Genomic DNA, 24,567 nt, shown 5'->3' with positions numbered 1-24,567 from the left:
AATTTAGACCCTTATTACTACTGCTCTGGGGTTTTTTCCCTAATTTATCAAAAACCTATTTCAAAATCTACACATTTATAAAATCTACGTATTTGTAGGTCTTACAAAAGGCAATAAAATTAATATCCCCTCAAATATGCCCTCAAAGTCTAACATATGTAATTTCAATTCTTAGCTGTTGTCACTTAATTGCAATACCCTCTTAATATTTTTTTTAACGTCTCTGGGCCTCACTTTCCTATCTGATTATTGGGGAAAGTGACATTTACCTCACCGTGTTAACAAGAGGATTCCATGAAAAGGAATCCAATAAATGGTGACTGTCGTCATCATTCCCTGGGACACCAGCAACAGAACCAATTTCCTTACTAATCAGGCTGGAAAGCTTACCAAGGCCTCCTATTCTTCTTCCTCTATCCAATTACTGAACCTGCAGGGTGACCATGACCAACGGCTTGTGTGGTAAGTTCATCAGAGCATTAGGAGTCTCCATTCAGCTTGTAAACTCTTGGAGAACGTCAACAACATTGCTTGCTTATCCTTGTCACCCTGAATGCTGGCTACCAAACCCATGATAACAAAGAAGAAATTGAGAAGTGGGTCAATGGGTACTTGGTAGTAGGAGAGGAGGAGGACAGAGAAGAAAGTGGAAGTGGTAAATGTAACAGGGAATCTTCACCTCACCTAAAAAATCAAATGAAGCAAAGATGCCCCTGTGCGCTGAGGTTATTCTTAATGAGCAGTCCTCCTTGGGACACATGGACCGCTACTGAAATCAGATCTTGTTCAGGATCATTACAATTTTCCCATAGGAGGAGGGAGGCAGACTCAACTCCTCATCACATGCAATCCAGAGAGAGTACAATATCAACAGAATACTTTCATAATTCAGTAATTGGATATGCTTGACAATTTTCAGTTAGTTCATTTGCCCCAAAGGTGTAAAGGGTTGAAAATCTTTTTTCCTTCTGCAGCTGAAAATCTCTCTATAAAATGGGGAAATTCAAACCATGTTGCCAAATAGATGACAGCCCTGAGGTCTAGACATGGCATCTCTCGTAAACCCAGCGGGCTCTTACTCTGAGTACCCAAAAGTGACACAACTTTATTTTCTGCCAAACATCGGGGACACAACATTTATAAATATTCTGGTTCTAATTTATGACAAACCAGAAAGCATCAGTTAAAAATTTTATAAACACCTTATTTTAAGAGGCTTAAAAAGCTTTCACTGATTTCTTCCAACCATCATTGTCAGAGAATCAGAAAAAGGAGGGAAAAAAAAGCTCTTAAGTAGATACGTTCTAGTCAACATGTGAGGAGGAAGGGAGTCTCAGAGGGCAGGAGGAACTGAATATGCAGACAGAATTAAAAGAAACACAAACAGGAAGGAGGTAGGAAGTCAGGAGAACTTTCAAAACAGGTGTAACAACTTCAGGTCTTACAGGGAATGCAGAAATAAGAGAAATGAAGCTTCTAGGGAGCTTTGCCAGATACACCTAGCAGAGAGAACAAGCAAGGACTGACAAGAGCATCTCCAGTGGGCGGTTCTGTTGATGTGATGGATAATGCTGTGGTAATGCTCCCAGGGTAGTGGGGAGGGCAGGAGAGAACCCACAGACAGATGTGCTGGGTATGAGCATGAGATGGTCAAGGAGAGGATAAAAATGTTACTGTTTGTTGAGAACACTTATGTATGATTTTATACACAAGATCCCCACAACTAAGGTTACTATCATTGTACCCATTGTACAGGTATGGAAATAGAGGCACCGAGAGGCTAAGGGAGAAAGTAGGTTACTATTGAGCAAACATTCCCTTCCTTTCCCCGACATTCACAGGAGAAGAATCCCACCTTTCGCCTTTGATGTTAGACTTGGTCATGTGACTGGCATGAAATGTGAATGGAAGGTAGTGTAGCTTTCTAAGCCTATGCCTGAAGAGGTTTGTACTTTGTCTGCCTCGGAGCTTCTGACGACCCTGAGAAGAACATGCTCCAGGTAACCACGAAGCCTCCACCCGGGGCACCGACGTGAGACAAGTAGGGCAGAGCCCCCTGCCCCCCACCGGCAGGCTTGCAGTATAAACCAGCAGAGTTGTGAGAACACAACACTAGCGTTGCATCCCACTGATACTGTAAGTCACCAGTTTACTGAGGTGTCTAAAAATGATTTTTTGCCGCTTATTAGCCCTTGGTCCCCTGGCTGAAACACAGAAGCCATTTTCTAAACAAATGTTAGTTCTCCTGCTCAGAAAGGAGGGGTGGGTGGAGTTTAATATAGAAACCTATTTTCTGATTTCCACCTCACAAATTCTAAATATAGCACACTTCTTACTTCGTAAGTCTTGCTTCTGAGTAAACTGGATTCTTATAAAAAGTGTACCCCATTTTGCTCTGCTTTCTTGTGGCGGTCTTACAGGCTGTTTTTGTTTTTCTCCCTCCCTTAAGCTGCCTTCCTGCACTGTTATTTTTACAAACCACATTAACTGAAGAAGATTGCATTTTATTCCTTTACATCATTATCTCCCCGAACAGAGCACTTTACTCTTCACCGTATTTTTGTATATCTCATCTGGTATTTTTTATGTTTCTGTTTCCTGCACTTACCTCCATCAAGTTTAGATAATAGTCACAGGCTCTTTGAGGACTCAAAGCTTTTACTGAACATTGTGGGGATTACATCCATAAAAGGCTTGATGTACTCTGCTGATCAAAGCTCTTTCTACCACTTGCAGAAGTTTTCATCCTTTGAGATTAAGCCAATAGTTTCAAGGGCAGTGAGTTTTTGGCAGCAATAATCCTTGACTACTCTAAAGTAAGATTGCACCTTTGTCTCAGCCTTGGTTTTCCTGAATATATTTACCAAAAAAAAAAAAAATACCAGAAATATTACCATTCATTTCCTTCTGCTCCTGCATCCAACATTCTTGGCTTCATAATTTCCTTTTATGATATAGGCCTGATAATTTAGTATTTAACTTTTCCTGACAAAGTGATTAACAACACCTTATAGGAGGGTAGAAGCTCTCTCAACTTGCGAATCTCCACAGGCTCACCCTTAACTATCGAGTTGGTTCAGAACACCCTAGCATGGCACACTGGTGCTCCCTGGCTGCCGGACTGGCCCCGTCTTTTGCCACAGGCTCTCTCCACTCATGCCCCAACTTCTTAAAAATGAGCTAACACCTACGCTTACAGTATATACTTTAATTATTTTAAATGATTTGTTATTTTGCTAGTGAAGGAAGAAGCCTCAACAAAGCAAAATATCCTGTTGGTGGCCACACACCTATCCAGGAGCAGAGCTGTTATACCAAAGTCACCAGTCTCTGTCTCCTAAGCACTTCATTCCCACCAAGTGCCTTTGCTGACATCGTTCCCTCTGCCCAAAACACCTTGCAAACTCACCCTTGCAGTGAGCACTTACTGAGTCTCTAATGCCAACTCAACTTTCTCTTGCTACCTTTTCATGACCATCCTGAAATAAAATTAACTGTTGCTCCATTTGTGTAACCCTTGTCCCTTCCCTAATTTAAAACACTGTATTTACACCTCCGTTTGCCCCACTGTCCAAAGCTCCCTGAAGGCAGGGGCCTTATTTTTAATCCTCAGAGCTGAACTGAGCTTCTGGCACATTGCAGGTACCCAATAACTGAGTGTTGAACCTAATCTAGATAACAGAAGAGAATCAGAATAGTTATAATAATTACTCGAGAAAAGGAAAGAGTGGGTGAAAATGTGTGTGAATAATGTATCCATGTCGGCGTATAATATACATGGGCTATCTATAATAATATAGGTTAATAGGGTACTGTATAGATAACCCATATGGATTATTTGCAATATGCTGATGGGATAATGATAAAAACTGAGTACAAAGGAATATAGTGGCTAAATATCTATGGAATTTTTGATAAGGCTTTGAGGATAGCTTATCAAATACTTGATAAGCAGGAGACAAGCAGAATACAGGTCACTTGTCAAAGGAAGGTAACTTCTAATTTTCAGAGCAAAGCAATTGAGAAGGGTCATGGGGTCCTTAAGAAAGGTCTTTGGAAGAACAAGGGCTCCCCGTACATAAAACTCTCACAGTTCTACTAGGAGTGGAACTTACAAAAACAACAAAGTTAATGTGTTAACACAAGACAATGTGCCTTCTTGGATTTTGCCACCTACCAACATCCCCTTATATATCATTTACATTTGATGATTAAAAAAAAAAAGTTTCACATTTGTTTTTTACTTATAAGATAAGGTCAAGAGAGATCAACACACTTGCTGCAAGAACTTCCACCCTTGACAGTTGCTAGTTATTGTCCACCTCATCCATATCCACTATTTCTCTCAATGTTGGCTCTTCCCTTGGGGAATCTTTTAAAGTTGCATCCCTCTGTCCAGCCCTCAGCATTCAGATATTTATTCTTCCAGATCTCTACTGACAGCCAAGTCTCCAAGAGAATCTCTATGCTATAGACACTTTGAGAGAATGGGCGAATTAAATACTCAGCAAGAACCAGAGGTCCCCATGATGATGTCTTTACCTTTCAGATATACTTTCTTCCCTTCCTCCCCCTCCATCCTGAGGGGTGAGGGCTAGGGGTGGTGCGAAGGGGATAATTCTAGGTGTATATCAATCTGACCCACCATGGTGAAAATAATCATGCCGTCCTGGTCTCCCACAAGGACCTCTGGAGTAATACTGTCGCATTTCTCTGCCACTGAAAATGCTGCCTGATGTACATTACCTTGTCTCCATTACAGGTTTTAATAATAAATTCAAATGGTCTTTTCAAGACATTTTCTTTAAAGCCTTGACAGACTTGTACTAGCGCTACTCTAGATAAATGCTTGCTTCATCCCAAAGATATCAGAAAGAGTAATTTCTCTTCAATTTACTCCTGCATTTTGCCTGTTAATTATTTTGAAACATTTTTGCAGTAGATTGCTCCATCCCATTAAAATAAAAAAATCTCTCCTAAATTTCTGAACCACTCCCACCCACCCCCCAATCATAGTTTTTATGCTCCGTGGTTGTCAGTTTTGAAGCAACATTTTACTAACTACAACATTCATATTTAAACCAAAGCAAAGAGGCATCATTTGTTATAATGTTTTTCTCATCTGTAACACAGATCGGGGGTTTCTTTTTCCCTTTATTTTACATTGCCTCCAAGCAAATACATCTGGGGTAAAAAATAGTAACCCTTGCAATGAAAAGGGTAATATACACAGTGCGTGACTGAACGGTACTGGCCAGACAAGATCAATGGCACAGCAGGAAAGCAGTGATGCATCACAGGACCACCCCTGATCCATCAGTCAGCGGCAAGGATGAGGGTGTGCACCGCCGGCAAGCCATCAGTATGCACGTTTTCCTCTGTGACTGGTGCTGAAACATCGGCTGTCCAGCGCCTACCGGTCTTTAGCCAAAGCCTGGTGGGGAGTAACTGCAAGCCATAAACTTGCAGTCCTTTAAAAACATTCTTCATGGATAAAGTATGCAAATACAGCCACCAACACTTCCAAAGACTCTAACTTATAAATGATGGAGCGTTATTGGAGTTGATTTTTAAATGAAAAATTCAGATGGGATGGGAAGGCAATTTTTCACAGTCCCCCATGTGATTCGGGAGTTGATACAGTATTGAGGAATTATATACTTCATGATGTAATAAAAAAAAAAAAACATGAATTTTTTTACCACCAACTAGGTTTATGAAGAATGGTGCACACTCCTGCTAAAATATCAAAGTAAATATTTTACTTCCATAGGTGAGGTAGCAAGGCGAATGCTTCATGGGCAGGCACATGAAAGCCTTGACCTTCTTTTGGTTCCTTTACACAGACAAATGCCAGAATAAGTTACTTCTGTTCAAAAATCTAATCAGCACGGCTATGTTGTAGATTTACTCTATGCCAGGCACTGTCCAAGGTTCTGGGAACCCAAAAGTCAACAAAAAAGACCAAATAACTCTGCCCTCATGGAGTCCATTCTAATCCATGCATTTTTCTCATCTTTCTAGATCCTGAGCCAAAAGATGTATATTTTCATTTCCGAAGTATTTTATGTTAAAATTAACACAGTTCAAATTTTATTCATTTTCCTAGAGGGTATGGATTTTAAAAAGCCAATCGTCTTCAGAAGATACTACCCTGATGTCTAGGAAAAGGATATTTAATCTGAGATTCTTTCAACTCCTCATCTGTTTCACAGAATGTGAGGCTGTGAATGAAACCACACAGACTACAGGAAAAGTAAAAACTGTTTTCTGAGTAGAAATAAAGTAGAGCATCTAATGTATACCTCTTATTTTGTACTTTCCTACTTGATATATATATATTTTTTATGACATCCATCTCTGGCTCAAATTCACAGATGAGATCCATTAAAACCCCAAGTTCAGTAGAGCTTTCTTGAAAATTTTCAAAGTGGCAAACAAATTGAGGAGAACTTCTACCTTAAAAACCCATCACCGATGCTCTTGATCAATAGCTGGCATCAATAAATCTTAGATAGACATGTGGGCAAGACTGTTGGAGCCAGGCAAGGATTTTTCTTAATATGGATACGGATGTCACTTAGGCAGAGAGAAGCCAAGCAGATTTGCAATAAGAGGGAAGTGATTATATAATACATCCAAACCATAAATAAACACTCCATTAAGTTATAAAATTCTGTATGTCCTTAGGAGGGCTTCCTATGAGTCACTTAACTTAGAAAAATAAAATAAAAGGAAAGCTCTATTAATCATTTATTTGGCCAAAACCTACTGAATCCTTGCTCTATACCCAGCACAACACATCATCATCATCATCATCATCATCACTGTGTTGAATTTACTGTGTACCAAATGCTGAGCTGGTTGATGGCATGTCTCATCTCATTTAATCAGTGAGCAACCCTTTAGAAGTTGGGTATAATTGTTACCCTCATTTTAGATGAGCAGATGAAGTAAATGATATCAAAGAGGTTATGTTACCTGCTTGTGGTCTCACAGCAAATTAAATAATCAGGCACCAAATAAGTATCTATCAGTCTCCTAAGACCATGGTCTTTTACCACCCCTTGCTCCAGCTTTGAGATATAACTGACATATAACACTGCATGAGTTTAATGTATAAAATGTGTTAATTTGATACACATACATACTGCAAAACTATTACCACCATAGCTTTAACTAACACCTTTATCACTTCATATAATAACCATTTCTTTTTTGTGATGAGAACATTTAAGATTTACTCTTAGCAACTTTCAAATATATAATGAAGTATTATTAACTATAAGCACCACAATGTACATTAGATTCCAACTTACTCATCTTGTTAACTGGAAGTGTGAACTCTTGGACCAACATCTCCCATTTCCCCCACCCCAGGCCCTGGTAATCAGCATTCTCATCTCAGTTTCTAAAAGTTTAGCTGTTAGATTCCAAATATAATACACGGTATTTGTTTTTCTCTGAGTTAATTTCACTTAGCATAATGCCCTCAAGGTCCATCCATGTTGTCTCAAATAATAAGATTTCCTTCTTTCTCATGGTTGAATGATATTTCACTGTGTATATATACATATATACACCCCACATCTTCTTTATTCACTCATCTAATGACTAATACTTAACTTGGTTACTGTGAATAATGTTGTAATGAACATGGGTGTATAGATATTTGAGATCCTATTTTCAATTCCTTTGGATAGATTTCCAAAAGTGGGATTCTATGCTCTTTTTAATTTTTTGAGGAATTTTCATGGTCTTTTCCAGAGTGGCTAACCAATTTACATTCCCACTGATAGGTGCACAAGGGTTCCTTTTCTTTACATCCTCACCAACACTTGTTGTCTCTGTCTTTTTGATTTTAGCCATTCTGACAGGTGTAAAGTGATAGCTCATTGCAGTTTTGATTTGCATTTCCCTAATAATTAGTGATGTCGAGCACCTTTTCATGTATCTATTGACCATGTGTATGTCTTCTTCAGAAAAATGTCTATTCAGTTCCTTTGCTCATTTTTAATCAGATTTTTTTTTTCTATTTAGTTGTAGGAGTTTATATATTTTCAATGTTAACCTCTTATCAGATATATAATTGCAAATATTTTCTCTCATTCTGTAGGTTGCCTTTTTATTTTGTTGATGATTTCCTTTGCTGTACAAAAACGCTTTTTAGTCTGATGTAGTCCCACTTCTTGATTTTTTTGTTGCTGTTGTTTGTATTTTTGGTGTCAAATCCAAAATCACATTGCCAAGACCAATGTCAAAGGGCTTATCCCCTCTGTTTTCTTCTAAGAGCATTATGGTTTCAGATCTTATGTTCAAGTCTTTGATCCATTTTGAGTTGATTTTTATGTAGGGTATAAGATGGGAGTAAGCCCATGGTCTTTACTACTCCATTTTATTATTCCCAAATCAATTGCTGAATTGTGGATTCATTTGCATCATCAGCTTTGTATCAGAGTTGAAAAGGATTTTAAACATTATCTAATGAATGATAAACTTCAGAAGTTAGCCCATTTCCTGTGATCAGGTAACCTGTTAGAGGCAGAGATGAAACTAGAATTTGGGTTCTAATACAAGCTTGATTCTACTCTTCCATATGTAACTGTGACTAAACCATAATAATAAGGATAATAGCAGCTGACACTTGTGGAATCTATTATCTTTCAAAACTTTAAGCACTATATATGTGAATACGCATTTAATCTTCACAACATAGGAAATGGATCCCACCATCCCCATATAACAGGTGAACAATTGTGACACAGACAGGTACATAAGTACTAAGTGGTGGAGCCAAGATCTGAATCCTTATCTGCACAGTTCTCAAGCCCAGCTTTAACTACTATACTATTCTGCTCTTGATAGCAAAAGTAAAATTTTCTCAATGTATCAAACTTTAAAAAGAAAAAACCCCTCAGTTTCTCTGTGATGCTTCTCTGACCACCCCAATCCAAATGTATATCCTTTTCTCAACCATGCTTTGAGATTTTGACTCCTCTTAGCCTGATTCTGTTAACACACACACCATCTCCCAACATATCATTGCTTCTGAGATCAGAGATTACATCTTTAATTCTATCTGCTCTTTCCCCAGTACCTCATTCTCATAGTGCACTGATGGTAGTACAGTCAGCAAAAACTTTCAGAAATGGACATTTAAAAAAAACAACAACATAGCAGGGAGCTGACAAAGATAGTTTAAATTCACGTTACTAAATTTGACAGAGGGTTGCTCATGCAAAACAATCTATATCCAAAGTCAGGGAAAATCCACATCTAAATATATTTTACAAATAAGTATTTAACTAATAGGTGTTTGCCTGATTTAATTTAAGGTATTTCCTACCCTATGGACCAAAATCACAACTAGTCACTTGAATTAATAAATATCCACATACTTCAACAATAGCTGCCTGGAATAATGTGTCACGGTATTACAGAAATTTAAAAAAAAAAAATTAAGAAAGACCCAACATACTTATATAGGCTAACTATATGTTAACTTATGAAACTCTACAATTCAAATTTAAAAGAAATTGTGTTTGATCATCAACTCCCTTTTACCAAGACAGTAGGAAAATCGAAACATTCTTGCTGATAACCAACTAATCACACAGCTGGGTTAACCCAAGCTCTCCATTTCCTTTTCGGTTGTAATGAGTGATGTCCTTGGTGCCCAGAACCCTGGTTGCCTAAGCTCCTTCCCACCACACTATACAATCTATTGCCATCAGCTCAGTTGTATGTTTAACCAGGAATCTATATACCCATTCTCAAGGCTACATACTTGCAGTTGTATTCACATGATATAAGCATAACATAAATTGATGAAATAGTGCAAAAAAGAGATCTGTTGCTTCCACTGCTTCTTTGGAAAGATAAGTCCAACTCATGAGAATAAGTGACTTTATATTAGATAAAGGAAACTTTACAAGGTGGGGGAAAAAAACATGGTAAAATTCCAAAGAACCATGCCTTAAATAGTTTTACAAGTGTCCATGGTTTTGTTGTACTTTGAAGAAACTGTAAGCAGTGCATTAGGACTATCATTTACACAGAAAAGTAGAGGTGAAACTCCAAATAGTCAATTCATATTTAAATAGGGTCTAGATTCAACAAAGGATTGGCCAACAGATGCACATTTCAATGTCTTAGTTAAAATAAGAATTTTATGTAGCATTTTAATTTTTTTTCTATTTTCTAAAATTTCTTTTCTGTTTTTAAAGCAACTTTTTGTTGCTTCAACCAAATGTTTCAATTGACCAAATAGAAGTCATAATTGATCTGAGTAAAAGGGCTTCTATAGTACTATATGCAAGCCATGGGTGGCTAGAGGGAAGATGGGCTCTGGTCCTGCACTTGGCTTCCAGAATTGGCCTCATTCTGTACATTCTTAGCCTATTTTCACCTGTGCTAGATCTGAGAGCCTCATGGCACCTCCTCATGTCCTCTGTTCTAGTCTCTTATGCACAAGTTTTTCCTCCCTCAAATTCTTCCTATAAGGCCCCCAAGCACTGTGAATGTCTGTTCCTTCCTGCCCATACACTTGCTATTCTTCCTACACTTCACTCCACCTCTTCCACACCTGGTTATGGGCATCATCTCCTCCTCTCTTCCTGATTCTTTAGTTTTATTCGCATCACCTCCTCTGTTCCCCCTATTATACTGAATACACGCTGGCCCATTTTATGTTTAACCTGGCTGTGTTCATCCTTGGCTATAAGCACCACAAGGATCAAGATCCACGTTGTTTTCATTTAACTATAGGATCCCTAGCATCCAGCATTTTGCCTGGCAGAAAATAAGTACTCAAATACTTAATCAATTTATGGTAACTGATTAACAAACTAATTTAGGTAACTCCAAAATTCCCAAAAGACAGGAATTCTATCTTTTCTCACTTGTGCTTTCTATATGGCACCCTGCATGAAGCCACACTGGGCTGTTTCCCTGTGCTGAAAGACTTGAAGTAGGACCTTTTACATCCATTTCTGAACTCAGCTCTTTATGTTTTGGATACAGGGCTGTAAGGACCAATATCAGGTGACAGGTGCTCAGAGGGATGCCACCCTGAGTCACACGGTCTGAGTGATTGCCCTCGGTGCATCTTCTGTTATTCCTAACCACCAGAACCAACCCTGAGCACCCTGGTGAGATGCCAAATGGCATTCTCTTCTTTCCAGACATCATGTGTCTCTTGACCTGTGCATGTCAAGAACCTCTTCTTTAAAATTCTTAGACTCCTGGAAGAGTTGAAGGGCGTATATGGTCTTTTAGAATGGAAAGAGTGTAACAGTATCCCTGAAAAAACTGGCTATTCCAGAGACAACGGGGTTTGTTCAAAACTACTCCTCTTCTCCCATCGCTTTGTGAGCAAGAGAGTCACATGCTGGTCTTAATGCACTGAAGCCAGGTTCATATCCACGCTGCCTGTCATCACATTTTAGATCCTTTATTCTTCCCTATCACTCGTAAGATACTCTCACTCCTGCTTTACACCTGCAGCCCCACTACTGTTCACACTCGGTCACATTTCTGAAAGTTCCAACTTGACCTTGCCCCTTGAGTCTCATTTTATAGAAGCAACAGAGTTAAGAGCATTATCCACTAACCAGTCAAAAATTTTTTAAATAACCAAATGGTTCCTAAGCTTCTGAGAGGTCCAGGAACAACTAACTCACTGTCCTGGGTCTGCTTCTCCTCCCCATTTAAATTCCAGACTAGCAATTGATATCTTCCAGCCACAAGCTCCCAAGACTGTATTTTCTACCAATCAGGGGGAAATTGGACTTGCTTCATCTCTATTTTTTTAAAGATCTTTTTTGAGATTTTATTTATTTGACAGACAGAGAGAGAAAGCACAAGCAGGGGCATCAGCAGGCAGAGGAAGAAGCGGGCTCCCCACAGAGCTAGGAGCCTGATGCAGGACGTGATCCCAGGACCCTGGGATCAGGACCTGAGCTGAAGGCAGATGCTTAACTGACTGAGCCACCCAGGTGTCCCATGGGCTTCATTCATTTCTGTCACTTCATTCCAAATGGCCTGCTGCCTCTCCACTTGGGAGATGACATATAAATGCCACCTTTTATACAAGTACCATTCTAATTTTTACAAGAAATTTTAGATACATCAAATTCAGCATATACCAAATAATACAGTATCTTAAATAATAAGAGACCATATATTGAGTATTTACTGTGTACCAAGTCCTGTATCCAGAACTTTACCTGCATTATCATTTTATTCTCTCAGCAGTCCTATAACAAATGTGCTATTGCTATCCCATCACAAGAAAGCTAGGTATAAAAAACTTGCCCATAGTCATAAGGAATGTAAATCCATTTATGTCAAATTCCTAGTTCAAACTTTACATCTCAAAGGATCTCCAAATGCAACTGAACAAACAAAATTTATACAGATCTATAGTTCTTCTCTGGATGTTCTTTAAAACACACACACACACACACACACAATATTCAATGAAGCAACAAATCTCTAGAATTTCCCATTTCAGAACATTTTCACTAAAGCTAAATCTCTCACACAAACTATCTGGCATCTCTTTCTATTTGGTCAACTTGGAACTGAGCTTAAGTACAAATAATGTAGGACAATACTATACATTATATTTAACACTTAAGGTACTTGGTGTTTTCACTGGGATACTATTTTGTTACTTTAATAAATTGCAACCTAGCAAGAGCAACATTTCATGAACCTCTTAGACATAATACCCAATTCCAAGAAGTCATCCTTTCTTGGAAATGTGCAAGTTCATTTCGTTTCTATTGTTTTGTTCTCAAAATTATTTCAAAGTCCAATAGGGTAGAACCAGATGGAATCATTCTTTACGTGATGGAGCAGGAAGAACAGGGGAGAAAAAGGCAATTTGACACATAAAGAACCTAACTGAATATTTCACTAATGTTTGATGAATCACTGATGAGCTTTAGCTTTTCCCGCTTTAGATTCCTTCTTGATTGTGCTACCAGTAAGTTTGCCCAAATCACTTGCCTGCTACTAAAGTGTCAGCAGAGGATATGTATTCACGAAACCGTACATTACTAAAAATGACCAGCAATTCTTAAACAGTAGATATAGATACTCTTCTTGAAGGTATTTTCTTGGGAGCAAGAGGAGTCTCTTTCACTTCACTAAATCATTGAAAGAGTGGGCTGAAAAAAACAGTAAGATCTTTAAAACCATTTATCATCTCAAACTTCTCCTTGAACAACTATTTCATATATTTTTTTTAACCTTACAGAATAGGCACAGGGGAAAAAAAATTAACTTAACCTGTGGAGATCACAACACAGATGCATTTTTTAATATAGCCACACACTAACCGGTTAATATAAGCAAACCATTTTCTAGTGGATGCTGGAAGTCTTAGACCAAGAATTTCTTTATAGAGAGAAATATAGATCTATATGTAATAGTATTAAATTAAAAAGATAATAATTTTGTGATGCACACAGAGATGCCTTTAAAAGTTCAGCTTTTGGGCGCCTAGGTGGCTCAGTTGGTTAAGCAACTGCCTTCAGCTCAGGTCATGATCCTGGGGTCCCAGGATGGAGTCCCACATCGGGCTCCCTGCTCAGCAGGGTGTCTGCTTCTCCCTCTGACCCTCCCCCCTCTCATGCTCTATCTCATTCTCTCTTTCAAATAAATAAATAAAATCTTTAAAAATAAAAAAATTAAAAAAATAAAAGTTCAGCTTTCTGCTCCATGTATCTTCTTTCTGAAAGTTGATTCTTTTTTCCAAGTACTATTATTCTGGTCTGTCATTTTAGGTTATTTTTCCTTCCAGTCACTCTTAAAGGGGCATGATTTTTTTTAAGATTTTATTTATTTGCGAGAGAGAGAATGAGAGACCGAGAGCATGAGAGGGAGGAGGGTCAGAGGGAGAAGCAGACTCCCCGCCGAGCAGGGAGCCCGACGTGGGACTCGATCCCGGGACTCCAGGATCATGACCTGAGCCGAAGGCAGTTGCTTAACCAACTGAGCCACCCAGGCGCCCCTTAAAGGGACATGATTTGCTCTTTGTTCAAAGAGAAGGTATTTCTTCTCAATGCCTGATTGCTTTATCATCCAGCTGAGGCTCTCGATTCATCTTCCAATTAACAGACCTTTTATACAGTATCAAGAGAACTTCTGGTGGTGAGAGGAGGAAAGGTTTATAGAAAAGGCAAGATCTTCCCAACTGTGTTAAAAAAAAAAAAAAAATTCCCTCTAACAGGCAAAGTAGATCACGATTTTTCTGGCCAAGGAAAGACCCTAACTACATTAGATTTGAAGATGGATAAGTGACCACTGCAATGTTTTCTTGATGTGGCCCCAAGATCCTCACCACAGGCACAGCTTAAATAGCTTGGCACTGCCTGGTGACCCTATATGAATTACCATCCATACACTAGAGCAGTGTACTACTCTATACTAATGTACTTAAGTACCACTTAGATAGCTTGTACTTAAGTATCACTTAGATAGCTTGTTAAAACAATTTCCTGAGCCCCAACTCCAGGGATTCTGATTCACCGGGTCTGGATGGGGCCCATGAATTTGCATTCCTAACAAGCTCACAGGTGATGCCAAATGCTGGTCTAAGGACCACACTTTGAATATCGCTCCAGAGCACTGTGATTCCAAAGCACTTGGGGTAAATTGTATCACTCACTCTGCATCTAAAATTCTGTTCTTGGATTATTTCAGTCTGCAGTCTTAAGAAGCATTTGGTCTTCAAAGAAAACATACTGCTGCAATGTGAGTCTGTCCTCTTTAGGATAGGCTAAGCTAGGCTAGGCTAGGCTAAGCTGGAAGGGAAGGAAGGAGGGGAGGGAGGGAAGAAAGGAAGGAAGGAGAGAGAAAGAGAAAGAGAAAAAGAGAAAAAGAGAGAAAGAAAAGAGAAAGAAAGAAAGAAACTTAAAGTAATGGATCTTCACTTGGAACAGAGAGCAAGCTGACTCTGGTTTACAAAGGCCTATCTCATTCCTGATCCTTTGACATTTGAGAGAGATGTGAGCAGTCTATGTCAAAAATGCACACTGCACATTCCCAGGAAGCCACTCACAGGGCCAACTGTAATTTTATTTAAGCCTGCCTGAACTTGCTTTTCTTATTTTTCCCCTGTAGGCACTCATGAGGTTTTTTTTTTTTCTTCCTTTTCTTTTGTAAGAAAGAACTCAAAGGCAAAGACACAGAGTTGACTTCACCAAAAACTAGCAAACTTTAAAGCAAAAAAAAAAATCAAGCATGTCTGTTTATATCAAGTTTCACCCCACAACACTTCTACTCATCCTCCAATACAAAGAGAAAACTTAAGACCATAATAGCTACTCTTCAAAAATGATTAAATGAAAATAGTACAAAAGTCAGATTACTGGAAATATGTCTAAGCCCTTTGTGTGCAAATCCATATGGTGGCAGTTGGAACACCAAACACCTAAGAAAGAAAACAGACATACACCTTATATAAAGCAGGGTTGCAAATCCAAATGCCTACAGTGTAAGTAAGGTAATTTAATGGATGAAGTCGGGAGTAAGGGAAGAGAGAGCACCAGGGACAATGGAGAACTTGAGAGTCCTGGGCTTATGAGCTGCTCCTAATTAGCTGAAGTCCAATTCTGATATCAGAAATACATTTTCTGTTATTCCTTCCAGTCCTATTTCTTGGATTTTAAGTTGAGTTACAGATACTATGTTTGAAAAGTCACAGGAAAACTGGATGAAGGTTAACTTCCTCCAGAAAAGGTTCATCCTAGGCTGTGGTAGGCAGCCTGGGATGGGTCAGGTTACCTTCATCCAACTCAGGATTGAGTTGACTCAAAATTGGCTGATATTTGAAAGATTTGGTCTGCCTCTCTTGCTCACATCCTTGGATGTAGTTTGAAAGCCCATGGTGTTTACCAGTCTCCCTTGTCTTTCATGGATGTTGAACTCCAACAGTTTTACCCTTAGCAATGGGAGACTGTCACATTGAGCGCTTTGCCTTTTCAGTGATTTGCTTTCTAGCTTCCTAGCTCTGTACCCTGCATAGCACAAAAATTAGGCAAATGCCTCCAGGGATGAGACTGCCCAAGATCAGGCTAATTATCTAGTACCTGCCTTTTTTCTGAGGTCTCATGCTCTCAACTCCCAGCTGCTTTAGCATCCCTAAACTTTGATGTTTGTCTCTTCTGCCTTATGAGATTGCCAAAAAATCTTCGGCCTTCTCTGCTCCCAGGCTACAATCTTTAGTCTGATTTCTCAGCTTTCATGCCAAACCAAAAATTGGAGAGATCCCTTGAGGGAAAAGCAGGTTATGGAATGCTGGCTCACCACTTTATAGTGCCCTATGCTCTAGGAGTCTTGGTTTTCTTGGCAACTCTTTAATGTCTTCAAATTAGGTGCATTTCAGACTTTGCTTAATTTAGCTTCTCTACTGTTTTTGAAGAAGTGTTGGTTTTTCATAGACCACCCCAATTTAGCCAGAGGCAAAAGTCCCCAGGTAGGTTGTTGATTGGTTGGTTGGTTGACTGACTGACTGATTCTTTTGGAGATTACAAGGTTAAAAGGAGTGGAGATCGGTCTTGTTCACACTGACTGCAGTGAGTTGTATTTGGGTTTTCAATGCCTGAGACTTCTCAACTGCTGCTGTTGCCATAGATTTGTTTTCTTTCAGGATCAAAGTGGATACTTTCATATAAAATCTTATTTTTAATTCCTTCTCTGGCAATTCTTTCCTGGATTCTTAGCTTTGCCTAAGTATACCTACAATGGAACCAGCATTCTTGAGCCACTAAGATAAACCCTCCTACTCCAACATCGTATGAACTTCTCATTCTACTCGTTAACGAAAAATGTCCAAGGCCAACCACAATAGATCCTCATGAACCATACAACATTGAATCCTGTGCACAGGGAAGGTTTTCGACATCTAAAATTCCTAGGAACTTCAAGAGCTTCCCCTTGGTGGAGTCACCAGGCTTTGGTGTGGCAGCCATGGTCTCCAGTCCCAGGTTAATTTAATACAGTAATGTAACTACTTCCCTTGGAAATAATGTGTTTATTCTGAAATTTAGGAGTTAACTTCATATTTATTTTTTTAATTTTTTTTATTATGTTATGTTAATCACCATACATTACATCATTAGTTTTTGATGTAGTGTTAACTTCATATTTAAACACTTAATCCACATGAGCTATGCAGCAATCATTTTGGTAAAAATTGACTACAAATGTTTATATATATATATATATTCAATTTCAAACAAGACATCAAACTAATACTTTTGGTTCAGTGATCTCTTTTAAGACAGATATGTCAAGCAATTTTTGTATTTTGTCAGCAGCCTTAAAAGAAATTTCAAATAACCACAAATCATTGTTACACTTTAGAGTACTTGAGACACTCCAGATAAATATTTGTTGATAGATGGACAGTAGGTGGAGGAATGGTTTCATCTAATATGTAATAGAAGAAAGTGACAAGACACCCACCCTTATGCTTATCAGGGAACAAGATGAGAATGCTCTGGCAGAATATCACTCTTGTAGTTGCCAGTAATTGGCCCCACTTGAAGCAAAGAGGAGGGATTTAAATAGAGGCACTATCTGACTTAAGCCTTCCTGTATAATGCAGAGCCCTGGATACAGACAGACATAAGACACATGGTAAAACAGTCAAATTATTCCCATTACCATGTGCCATCTCCAAGTGTGGCTTCCTGGGAATTCATCTGCAGAGTGCAACAACAAATTCTCTTTATCAAAAATGTTGAAAGCTCTTTGAGATTACTGCTCTGTTAGGACATCTAGCCTAACGGGCATGGAGCTCTTCACCATGTGGGTAGCTGGAGAATGTAGCAGCGGGCTCAGGATAGGACTCCACAGTGAATGCAAACTTCAGTTCCTCTAGGACCGTAACAGACCCCATGGCAGATCCCTGCTGACAGAGCACTTGTCTCTTCTGTAACACGCCTATATAAATAAGAGAAAATACCCAAGCATCCAAATGATGGGGATAATGAAAGACATCAGAACATAGCACGTGTCCTAAACTAACTCCTTAGTTTTCACAATTATCTAGTTTTTAAGACTGAGTGACAAATAGGTAAAATAAATAAATAAATAAACCTTAGGCCTATAAAGCAAACAAGAAGTAAATAAAAATGACTAACATGGAGTACTGCATCAGAAGGTATCAAATGGCCAAAAAAAAAAAAAAAAGCATTATCTGTATATGGCAGGCACTGTGCCAAGGATATTACTTGAAATCTGTCCATCTTCATGACAACTCTTCAAGGTAAATACTCTCATAATCTTCATTTTGATAGATGAGAAAAATGAAGCACAGAGCGGCTTAGTAATTTACTCCAAGTAGTAAGCGGTAGAGAGTCAACCTGAAACTAGGTCTCAGAATGCCATATCACAAACCCTTAACCACATCCCTTTACAGGTCTCCTGGACTGCATTGATCATCTTAATGTCTCGCTGCTTATTCCTTATACTTTAATAATGTGACTATGGATTATGGACATGTGCCTTTCCTAGCTGTCCTTAAATCTGAGCTAAATATAAAACTAATGACATCCTGGGAGCTGTGATTCTTCCCTAACACATTTTGCTAAGAACATGGCTTATGAAATCTTTATATCTAGTTGAAATGTGTTTACTAAGTCTTGACAGGAAGTTCATTCTAGGGGGATATTACACATGGGCAATGTAAATTGCTCTAAGGGCTAAGAAGCCTTCATTCCAACTAGTTTTTTGCTGCCAAGTAATAAGTAATTTAATAGATTTGGAAAATGAAGCACCTGGTCTAACCCCTTTCACAAGTTACTAGGACTGCATAAAGATCAGTCACTCTACACAGATTTGGAAAATTCCCCATCTGACACATGGAGTTGCCTCCCTCAATGTTGTTGCAAACTGCACATTAGTGTTTAGACCAAGTATCTCTGAAGAGGCACAAACCTGTTCCGATGGCCTAGTAACTCCACACTGCAAATACGCATTTTGATGAGCATTTCCGAGCGCTGGAGGAAGGAGAACTGGGACCCCAACCTGAAGGCCAGCATCTTGTTCCTGGCTTTTCTGGCTCACAGCTGTGCCACCATGAGCAAGTCACACTATAAGCTTCGGTTTCCTACTCCATAAAAGATGCCAACCTGCCTCATGATGTTCTTGTAATGGTGGTACCTGTGAAAACACTTTGAAAAACTATTCAAACCAAAGATCAGATATGTGATGTATATACACATACTTACACACAGCACCAAGGGCTAAGTCGCGCATATCAACCAGATGCCAATGGCTAGATGATTAACCAGGTAGAAGACAGAAGTCCACTAAGCCACTCCCCAGAGGAAGTGAGCCTGTGAGGAGATGCCTGGTTGCTATGGTGATGGGAAAGGACAGAGCAGTCCAGGCAGAGGGACAGGGAGGGAAAGGAGGACACAGGCCGGCTACAGATGCAGGTTCTAGAGAGCCTTCCTAATGAGCACTGAGTAAGTGTGGACTTCTGGAAATAGCAGCAGACAAGAATTCACTCATTAACAGAAAATAACCTGATATAGAAAGGCTGTGTGCCAGGCACCATAAACCAAAAATACCAACATGCAGGATCCTGCTTGATCTTAATAACAAGCCAGTGAAGGTATGCCTCCTATTTACTGATTAGGTATCATAGGCTTTGAGCAATTTATTGTCAGGTCCATATAGAGAGTAAGTGATAAACCAGGTTCAAACAGGGTCTGTAGAACTTGTTTGAACCTGGAGCCATGCTCCTTGACCACCATGCTATGCTGCCTCTCTAAACCATTGTCAGGATACAAACCAGCACATCTTTCAAGCTGTATTTCTGTAGAACAACTTTGTGTTTAAATACATAGGGAAAAAGTCAGGTATGGTATACACTCAAATGTTCACAGCACTCTTTCTGTCCAGTGGGATCACAGGTGACTTTCTCAATACCCCTAAGTATTATCTGACTTTTGTAATCAAAAAGAGAAAGCAATTAAAGAATTAAAATACATCTTTATTTTTTCCTTCCTAAGGACAACTCTTATTGGGGCACCTGGGTGGCTCAGTTGGTTAAGCAACTGCCTTCGGCTCAGGTCATGATCCTGGAGTCCCGGGATCGAGTCCCACATCGGGCTCCCTGCTCAGCAGGGATTCTGCTTCTCCCTCTGACCCTCCTCCCTCTCATGCTGTCTCTCATTCTCTCTCTCTCGCAAATAAATTTAAAAAATCTTAAAAAAAAGAAAAAAAGGACAACTTTTATTTCCAAATGCTTTAGGTCATCTGTATAAAAAAAAAAAAGAAAAAGAAATGAGGAAGTCAAAGGGACAGTTTGTTAAGGGTTAAATATTATAAATTTGATAAATTTGATTAATAGCTTAAGTATCTGTGGTATAGCAGAAAGCCACTGAAAACACTGGAGTGAACCTAGTCTAGCGAGGGAGGTTGGGCTTGAGGTTCATGATGGCAGGGGTGGGGCACCGGCATAAGGATGGGGGTCAGTGTGAGTGCTTTACAAAGTAGTCCCCACTCCAAGACTTTCAGAGAGAATTCGGGGAAGAATCACTAGTCTAGGATCCACTGTACTGGTGGGAATCAGCAATCCCATTTCTAGTATGTTGGCTGGGAGAAAGGCTAAGAATCACTGATACAAAAAGAGATAATCAGTAGAAGGCTATGCAATTAGGTAAGACAGTAATGGGATAAGGTCAAGGAAAAGCAGGAAGGATAGACATAGGGAAGATCCATACTTGGAGACTAGAAAAAAGATAAAGGGAAATGGCAGGGGGTAGAATAAGCAGAGGTGTGGGTGGGAGGGTATTAATAAGAATATTCTAAAATAAATGTTTCTTATAATGGAAGAAGGCTTCAAAATGTAAAACTACCTGTTTCAAAAGAAAATTTTCATACAACAGGTAAATCCTTACCTATATTAATATAGAAAATGAAAAAGCCAGTTTCCATTTAGTATTTAATATGTGGAACATTGTAATCTATTTTGGGGAGGAGACCACATAGGCTATTGCAATGAGATTTATAAACAGATAAAATTTCTTTCAAATGAATTGTTTCTAATAGTTTAGAGTTACAATGGATACTTGTTACTTGTATAATGAAAACTTGTTTCTAGGAGTTCTTAAGCCAACTAAGAACGCCATCACAACATTGAAATGCTTTGAATTAAACATTAGCAAGAGAGCAATTAATGAAAAGCCTAATAATCTTTTATTACTGTCCAAAAAAATCATTTTCACTTAGTTTTATCTATCTGGCAATGTTGAACTTAACCTGAACCTTGTGCTCCCAGGAAATAGCCAAGGTCAAATTCTTACCCTTTTGTGTTTTGGGAAATGTCCCAAAGTACAGGGACCAATCTGCCCTTGGAGATTCTGAGACCCACATCTACCCCTCCTCATGACGCCCTTATTTCATAAAACCTCACAATTTTTACTTCATCTTTGACAACAGCTGCATAGGACCCATGCCATGTAAGTGTCATAACTGACATAAACTGTCCTCTATTGTTGGACATTTAGCATGTTTCCAATTTTTCACAACTACAAAGAAAGCTACACCAGCCATCTTTGTACAAACAACCAGCCAACCTCAACTCTTCTCCTCCTTGAGACTTCGCTCATGAGTGAGCATTCCCCCTCTTGTAAGAGCCTGAAAAAAATCATCTCCTGGGCGCCTGGGTGGCTAAGTTGGTTAAGCAACTGCCTTCGGCTCAGGTCATGATCCTGGAGTCCCGGGATCGAGTCCCGCATCGGGTTCCCTGCTCAGCAGGGTGTCTGCTTCTCCCTCTGACCCTCCCCCCTCTCATGTGCTCTCTCTCTCAAATAAATAAATAAAATATTAAAAAAAAATCATCTCCTTAATAGTCTGGTACAACTTCTCTTTGACATATTCAGCTGTTAAGAGGTTTCCAGAAAAAAATATAGCAGGAAATAAATGAGACCATATCACAAATGCTTGTTCCACGCTTTCTCAGGAAACATATAAATGCAAAAAAATTCACAAAGAATATTTAATGTCAATTGATAATGCTGATGCAAAAACTCCAAGAAAGGAAATGAGATTCTATGAACAATCTCACTTTGCCTGAAGATAAATTAGTACAACTGAAAATTATTTCAAATTTCTTATTTGAATGGCAAGGAAAATAATACTAAGGAAGGAAGCCGGACTCGCTATGATCAGGAAACACTCCCAATTTAGCAAACCACACAGGTAGCACGGGACATTTCACAAGGGCCAAAATGGTTGACCAATTCTACAGTATGAGAAGAGAGAAAAATCACAGCTTTGGCAAAGGAACGAAGTCCTAACCATGAGGATGACTTAAAGACACAGGATTCCAGCCCAGATGGGATTCAGGAACCACCTTGCTCCAAATTCCAGCAGGTTCATGAATCACAAATCCCAGGAACAATTCAGTGGGGCAACTCCAATCCATGTTTCAAAACTTGTGATTTTCTACAAGTTTATTTTGCTTGGAGAAAAATCATTAAATGTATCACATTTTATTTCTACACTTCTGTAGGACTTCTTGTATAAATGCCCAAATCTGGGGGTGGGGGCGGTTGGAGGGGGTGGGATATTCTAACCTCGTGTCATTTTAGCTTCTGCATTACTGACATGATGCTGCAACTCTTAAGGTAGAAAAGTTTGCAGGGGAAGCAGCTCCACCTGGTAACAAAACTGCCCTAATTTGGACTACGAATTAGCAACCTATTTCCCTGAGCACTGCAACAAATGAAGCAGACACTTTATCTCATTTAAATCTTGGAAAACTCTCCAAGGTTCCATTTAACAGATGCAAAGGTGAGACGCAAAAAGGCTTTATTGTGTGCCTAGGATAACAAAGTTGGTGGAAAATGGCAAATAGTGATTATTAAGGAAGGATTCAACATGTAGCACTGTTAGAGTCAACGACATTCAATTTTGTATGAGACCAACAGAATGTGGCCAAATAAAAGTACTTCATGTGACCGGCTTAATGAATTCAAAACAATGATTAGTAATTAACACATCAATCTTCTGAATGTCAATGGATAGCTCTAAACTGCTGGGGAAAAATTTTTTTTTAAATAGTGCTGGAGCTTGCTTGCAAAGTTTCTTGAGTTGATTAAATATTCCCTCCAAAATCTTGTTTACATTATTAATTCACTCAGCAACCTCTGTCTTCAGAGAAGTGTAAATTTCCACCTGGTCCCTGAAGATTTAGCACACATTTTTAATTAAAATCGTCTTGAATAAATTGAGTTGTTATTCTTACAGGCTGTAATACTAATAGTATTAACTCCAAATAAGACAGAAGAAAAATAAAATAGGGTCCATTAAAAGTATGCACACATAGGGGCCTTGAACAGTGAAACATTTATCTAAACTTCATAAAAAGATCTGACTCCAAATTATGAAAAAGGGACCAGTGAGTCATTTCTACAGTTTTCATGAATGATTCACAATAGTAAAAAACGTAAAGATGTGTCAAAAGTTTACAAGTTCAAAGTACAAACTGAATGCTTCCTTTAGGAAAAGCTAAAACAAAATTAAACACCATGAGAAAGTAAGCTTTTCTCTCTTATGATCTAAATGACAGTCACAGAATTATGTGCATGATACAATTATATGCTGTCATGAACAGTTTAATTATTATATGCCCGACCAGTTTTTTTCTTAAAAAAATCAAGTGCCCTTCCTCATCTGAATGCTTCTAACCTAACTTTGCCATTCTTCCACTATATTCAATTTTCTATGGACACAGAGGAGTGGTCTGTCATTTAAAATGATGCTACTAAAATTCTCTCACTTTACTTTCAAGCTCTTAAAGGCTAGGTAGCATTTTGTCAGTCTCCACCATGCCAAGAGGCTGAACTCATTCATTCTTTCTACTGCTTGAATGCCTCCTTCATGCCAGGTACCGGGCTAGGATATGAGACATACACTGGAGGCCATGGGATCTTACTGGCAAGTAAGGAGACTGGAAACAAGCAGGGAACTGGACAACAGAGAGGCAGTTTGGGGTCAGCAGTGTCTATGCGCTCAGACTGCACAGTCAGCCCTGGTTTAAATCCTAGATGTGCCTTTGGGTACATCATCAAGGTCTCTAACTCAACCTCTTCCTCATCTGAAAAATGGAAGTGATGAAAATCCCTACCTCACAGATTTGTGAGGATTAAATGAGAGGATACAATGCTTCTAATTTAATTCCATGGCCCATAGTATATGCTCAACGAATATGACCTGCCATAAGGACACTAATTATATTATTACTACTTTTTGCACTATAACAAGTGCCATGAAGACCTATGTAAAGGATGCTAGTAAGAGCACCAGGAAGAGCAAATCTCCCTAGAGTAGTTCAGTATGAACAGACAGACTACAGAGGACAGCACGCCAAGTAACGAGTCTTCGATATCTAGGAGAAAAAAATAGAGTGTTGTTCAAGAAGAACTCTCAAGAGAAGATGTTGTGTTCGTTTAGATGACTATTTCATCTTAAGAAAGCAGTCTTCAGCTACTGATCAAACCAGAACCCTAGCCATGCTGATGATTATTATCATCA

General features: G+C 39.0%; 1 protein-coding gene and 1 pseudogene across 4 annotated transcripts in view; both read right to left on the bottom strand.

The window, feature by feature from the left end:
- The window catches only part of FHIT (fragile histidine triad diadenosine triphosphatase), a 1,508,464-nt gene that overhangs the window by 728,257 nt on the left and 755,640 nt on the right, over nucleotides 1–24,567 (bottom strand). The gene's annotated exons all lie outside the window — the stretch shown is intronic.
- On the bottom strand, nucleotides 16,439–17,135 carry LOC123833669 (cytochrome c oxidase assembly protein COX20, mitochondrial-like; annotated as a pseudogene).

The sequence above is a fragment of the Mirounga angustirostris genome, unplaced genomic scaffold, assembly GCF_029215605.1.
Source record: "Mirounga angustirostris isolate CCGP_5_RB_7025 unplaced genomic scaffold, mMirAng1.0.hap1 SCAF_1, whole genome shotgun sequence".
Lineage (NCBI taxonomy): Eukaryota > Metazoa > Chordata > Mammalia > Carnivora > Phocidae > Mirounga > Mirounga angustirostris.
This window is presented reverse-complemented; position numbering and strand designations above follow the sequence as displayed.